The sequence below is a fragment of the Polypterus senegalus genome, chromosome 8, assembly GCF_016835505.1.
Source record: "Polypterus senegalus isolate Bchr_013 chromosome 8, ASM1683550v1, whole genome shotgun sequence".
NCBI classification, from domain to species: Eukaryota; Metazoa; Chordata; class Cladistia; order Polypteriformes; family Polypteridae; genus Polypterus; species Polypterus senegalus.
This window is the reverse complement of record NC_053161.1, coordinates 178,893,765-178,899,764: the sequence shown is the minus strand read 5'-3', so window position 1 is coordinate 178,899,764 and position 6,000 is coordinate 178,893,765.

The following is a 6,000-nucleotide window of genomic DNA, read 5'->3' as shown; positions in this document are numbered from 1 at the left end:
GATAGTTCAGGTGTTTAATTCAATTTATTGTTCAAAAAAGTAAACCAAGAAAACTCAAGATGATTGTATTCAATATGATGTTTAATATTACAGGTTTTCCTAACAAGGTTTTTCTTATTCTTCCAAACACAATTAAATAACCTGCTCTCATACTTATTGCCTGTTTTCATGTAGTGTTTGTTCTCACATTTGAATGTACTACAGTTTCTCTTGCCTTATTTTTCTTTCTTTCATTATTCCAACTAGAGATTTTACATTTGTATCCATTGTCTAATTTATAGATCAAGATTAGTTTCTTGAACTGCAATTTTTGTGAAAAGCCTTCAGGCACAGTCTTTGGTTGTAAACATTCGATCCGTCACATCACATAGCAGCAGCCGTACACGATGTCCTCCTTGTCTTCATCTGGCCACTGAGCTGTGTCTCATTCTCTTAATGTCTTGGGTAAGAAGCTCTGATGTGGTCTTCTCTGTTCCACCAGTAATGGGGTCAGCAACACTACATATCTACACGATGCATGGCAATTTTATAAATTAATTGGGAACATCATGAAACAGCTGGGTGTCAGTTTCATTAAAATGATGCTATAATTTGTTACACAATCAGGAAACTTATCAAATAGAGGTACAGTGACAAACTAATAAAATAGAAAAGAAAAAATATCCCAGATAAAGTGACCAGTAGGTGGGCAAAAACGAAATGAGCACAAAGCAGCTGCCAGCCCCAAACAGGACATCTATGAGCCCTTAAAAGGGTTAGTGGAGTGTGGTGGGCACATTAACCTTTTTTACATGTATGCCCCATTTTTTCATATTAGTTTTTGTGGCAGCACACTAAAGTTTTTATGCACATTTTCAGATTTTTGGTTATATTGAGATCCACCCAACAATACTAAATTTTAATTTGGCAATGCACTATTGGCGCAGTGGGTAGCGCTGCTGCCTCGCAGTTAGGAGACCATCTGGTTCGCTGCCCGGGTCCACCCTGCGTGGAGTTTGCATGTTCTCCCCATGTCTGCATGGGTTTCCTCCCACAGTCCAAAGACATGCAGGTTAGGTGGATTGGTGATTCTAAATTGTGTGTGTGTGCGCGCGCCCTGTGGTGGGTTGGCATCCTGCCCGGGGTTTGTTCTTGCCTTGCGTCCTGTGCTGGCTGTGATTGGCTTCAGCAGACCCCCGTGACCCTGTAGTTAGGATATAGCCGGTTGGATAATGACTGACTGACAATTGGCAGAAGTGCTCAAGTTTGGAATAAGACTGGGGCATCGCTAATATTTATTTCTCATCAAAATATCCAGCCACACATGTGACACATTTAAAATTGTGTGATAAAATATATGTAAAATTATCCAACCCGTTATATCCTAACTACAGGGTCACGGGGGTGTGCTGGTGCCAATCCCAGCCAACACAAGGCGCAAGGCAGGAACAAATCCAGGACAGGGCACCAGCCCACCGCAGGGCACACATACACACCAAACACACATACGGACAATTTAGGATCACCAATACACCTAACCTGCATGTCTTTGGACTGTTGGAGGAAACCCACGCAGACACGGGGAGAACAAGCAAACTCCAAGATTGCAGAGACAGGTGGAGGTGATAAGACTAAGGAGGACGAAAATCAGAAGAGACTGTGAACACGGGAGTGGAAAAGGAACAGTGGGCTTTAAAGCCGAACTTGACTCGATTGGTTTCTTAAGCTTTAAGACATTTATTTCATGCGTTGTTAAGACGGCCCTTGCTTTACCTGTTAGCACTACAGCTTGAAAGTGATTTTTTTTCAGTTCTGAAGTTTGTATTTAAGAAACACCGAGTGACTCAGTGGTGTTAAGTACAGAGTCAAGGGGAGCAACGATAACAAAGCTTGGAGATTTTGTGGACATATTTACCAAATGCTCAATTACATGAAAATACATTTATATTGAACTTCATGCATTTTTGATTACAAGAAATCTGCCTAAATACACAAAGAGGAGATGATATTAATTATCATGACATAATGTATATGAAACATACCAAGGGGATTTCTTTGCAAACATCATTTGTGCTGGTGGTTCTAAAGCTCCACTTCAATCACATTTTAAGGACAGGAGCTCACCAGGGTTGATCCTAGGAGGTCTTGAAGTGTCGCGTTTTTGTTGCACATTTCATTACTCTGAACACCTCTGTGCTGCTTTAGTGTTGGAGGTTTACTGACTCAGGCTTTATAATTAACTACTAGCCGAAGGTGTTGCTCAATATTGAATACGTTAAAGAAAGTAAGCAAAGGCTAATTATGTGTTTTTGCAATGGTGACCCTGATGTTATTGCTAGCATTCCCATCTGTCATCCACATGCCTCTCTAACATGTCGCTGCTCTCACGAGTTGAGAATTTACTCTGTTTGAGTCCCATTAGATCCCAGAATTGCACCAACTCCTTTCTGGTTTATAAAGCATAAACGCTGCCATGTCTAACTTGTTCTCTTTTTCAAAGTAGTACTTAAATTGGAAATAACAGCCGACAAAGCAGATGTTAAACAGCAACCCTGTACTTCTAATTTGTGTTACACTACAGTTCTACTTTTGCTTGAGCCTCACCTAACACCCCACAGTTAAACTGCACAAAACTTCTTTTTATGTTACAGTCTGCTCACTTGTACTGAGAGAGAAGGTAGACATGGTGTAAAAAACATAAAAAAACACAGGAAGAAACAAATACATAAAACACTTGGACCCTCATTCGTACAAGGGTATACAGGACTGTAGTGGAAACAACAGGGCGCAAGGCAGGAAACAAACCCCGGGCAGGGCAGGGCACACACTAGGGACAATTTACAATCGCCAATCCACCTAACCTGCATGTCTTTGGACTGTGGGAAGAAACCCACGCAGACACGGAGAGAACATGCAAACTCCACGCAGGGAGGACCAGGGAAGCAAACCCAGATCTCCTAACTGCGAGGCAGCAGCGCTACCACTGCGTCTCCGTGCCACCTTTATTCTATTGTATAATAATAAAAATTAAATTACAAATATTATAAATGCTCATAGGAATACTATCACTTCTTATTTCTAAAAACAATAACTGACATATTAGCAATTACAGAAGTTACATATAATGGTAAGAGAGAGGAATGAACTTGAATTCTGATGTTTGCTTACAGCAGACAGTCCTCTACCGTAACATACAGGATGTCATCTTAAAGTTTTCAATAAAGTGACAAGTGACAGACATGTATGAGCAGGTCGTTTTGGATGTCCAGCAGTCAGTTGTCAGGCTAACTGCTGAAGCTTTTTTGCCCCTGTCTTGCCACAATGCACACTCCATGTTACTGTATTTAGTCGTGGAGTAATTGTTTGGGATGAGGGTTTTCTGCTGGGGAGAACATACATGGGGTTTAAGGCCCAGACAAAAGTTTTAAATCCTTTGTCCTCCAAAAATGAAAAATAGCTGAAAGTCACTGGCTATCATTTTAGCCAGCTCCTCATCGTCACTTATCTGCTCTCCTCCAGCGGCACAGACGGGTGAGCGGTTCTTAGATGTCTCTGCAGGTTTGTTGTTAATTTTTTTTTTTTTAAGTACTTTATTGAAACAAAAAATATAACAAGAACAAACATCAATATATTAAAAGTACACATAAAACAAAAAGTGTTATAAATAACCTATAAAAAGAAATGGATAGTAGAAAAGAAAATTCCAAATATTCCATCCCTATTAACCCCATGTAATCCCACACACAGTTATCATATAAATCTTTTATATTTTCTCATCTCCTCCCCAGTGCCCTCCTCATTTGTGTTCATAATAAATAAAATCAAAGCCCAGATTCCCAGTGTTGTTCACAGAGTATTACTTGCTATATATAACTTCCTTTTTTACAGGTTTTCAATAGTGAGTTATACATTGATTTTCAGTTCCCCCTCCTATATAGTACACAGTACCCCTTTCGTACACCACACATCCTCAAAAATGTCCGTTTTGTGCATTAGTTTATAATAAGTAAATTCCAGCTTGATCTTCGAGTGAATGTTCCCCCTAAACAGTAAGATGATGTCCTCGGGTCCTTTTCCACACTTTTTTTTTTTTCTTCTTCTTCTTTTTAAGATTTCTACTTTTGTTTCACCACGCAAAACGTTGTTGTTCCTATTATATGTGGCTCCATAAATGAACATCACAGTATTAAAATTGGATCTTAGTTGTGTACACAAATCAGTTAAAAACTTGAAAAAACTCCCAATCTTATGCATAGTTCCCTTTGCCCACAAAATCACATCTGTCATCCTCTGTCACTTTACTTATTTTTAAGAAGGAGTTTGTGGCTATGACGCCGTGGCCAATCCTCCACTGCAGGTCGGCTGTCCTTTTGTTACTCGGATGTTTGAACAGCTCCCTCCAGGCCGGCACCCTGCCTCCTACGACACCTAAATATTCCCTCCATTGCTAATCCAAGGTCGTTCTCAGAAAATGAAAATGGATCACTTTCACACAACAGTGATAAAGTTCATTTTTGGAAAGAGACATAAATGACAGCACATTTCCTTTCTCAAACTTTATAATCGGGCTTTTGGAGATGGAACTGAGATCGACAGCAGGACAGATCTGTAGATCTGTGCTGGTGATGCTGATGGAGTCTGTGATGCTCTTTGGCCACATAAGAAAGAAAGTCCTCGATCGTCCTCACTGATTTTACACCCATCATTGAAGCCAAAACTGAAGGCTCCATAAACGTCTGTTGCTCCTCAGGGCTCGCAAAATTTCAAAATCCCTGGTAGCCCTTCGGGCAGGCACTCTTCAGTTTTTGGTAGCCCAAAATAAATTTAAGTAGCCCGAATAAAAAAGATTATTTTTAATGTATAATATTGTAAAGGAAATAAAACCTCAATCAAAAAATTGTTAAAACACAAATTACAACAACTGTATAAAAATTACAATCATCAACTCAAATATTTGGTTCTAATTGAACAGAAATTTCTATGAACTTGTAAGAACTGTGTAGAACATGAATCAGTCTGTGTCAGATTCTGAATCTGAAATTTCCACTGAAGTCACGGATGAGAAAATGCCACTCGACGTTGAGGGCATAGCATCTCCTCCATCAGCTTTCTCTTCCTGTGCATCGGCCTCCATTTCACTGCTCTTTGTTCTTGTCGGAGTTTTATGATCCAGGTGTCTTGAACCTTTTCCAGAAAACATCCAGAAACGAATTGACTTGTCAGGGCAAAAAGATTCAACTGTTTCCCCATTAATGGAGAGTTGCATGCAGTCATTCAGTGTTTCAGGGTGTAGAGAGGTACGATGTGTTGTCTTCACTCGGTTCATGCAAGAAAATCCTCTCTCACAGATGGCTGTTGATGGACTAAGTGTCAGCATTAATTTCACCAGCAACAAGATATGAGAGAGGTGTTCTGGATTCTCAGAGAGGAGATCTCTGTACAAGCAATCAACTACCTTGCTACCCCGGTGTTCTGCAAGCCACATTTTTAGATCCATCCATTCTTGTGGAATTTTCTCTTTCTCTTCCTCATCTAGCAAACTGGCAAAATGTGTGACAAGATAATCCACCTCTTCATTCCCATAATTTGCCAGCTCTTCTCTGGGGTATGGAAGAGTGGAAGGGTCAAAAACTTTGAAACAAGAGAGGCTTTTCACGCAGATTTTTAAATCTATTGTCCATATACTTGACTGAGTTGTCAATAATCTTCTGAATCTCTGCACCAAAGGTGTCTTTGTCTGTACCCTCACCTCTTCTAGCAGGTCGCTGACTTTTTGTGAGCTGAGTTCCACAGTAGCAAATGCTACCATCCTCGTTCGCTGTGAACTTTGTGTCCAAGGTTTTCTGGTATTCTCCTGGTTTTGTTTTTAGGCTGAGTAAGCGTGATGGGGTGCTCTCAACTAACTGATTTGTTCATGTGATGTTTAGGTTATCATGCTGAAAATCAGTACAGCACTTGAATAAGATGGTACTGTAGTCCAACATGAAATGCAGGAAGCGAACAAATTTCTCAGTCTTCATC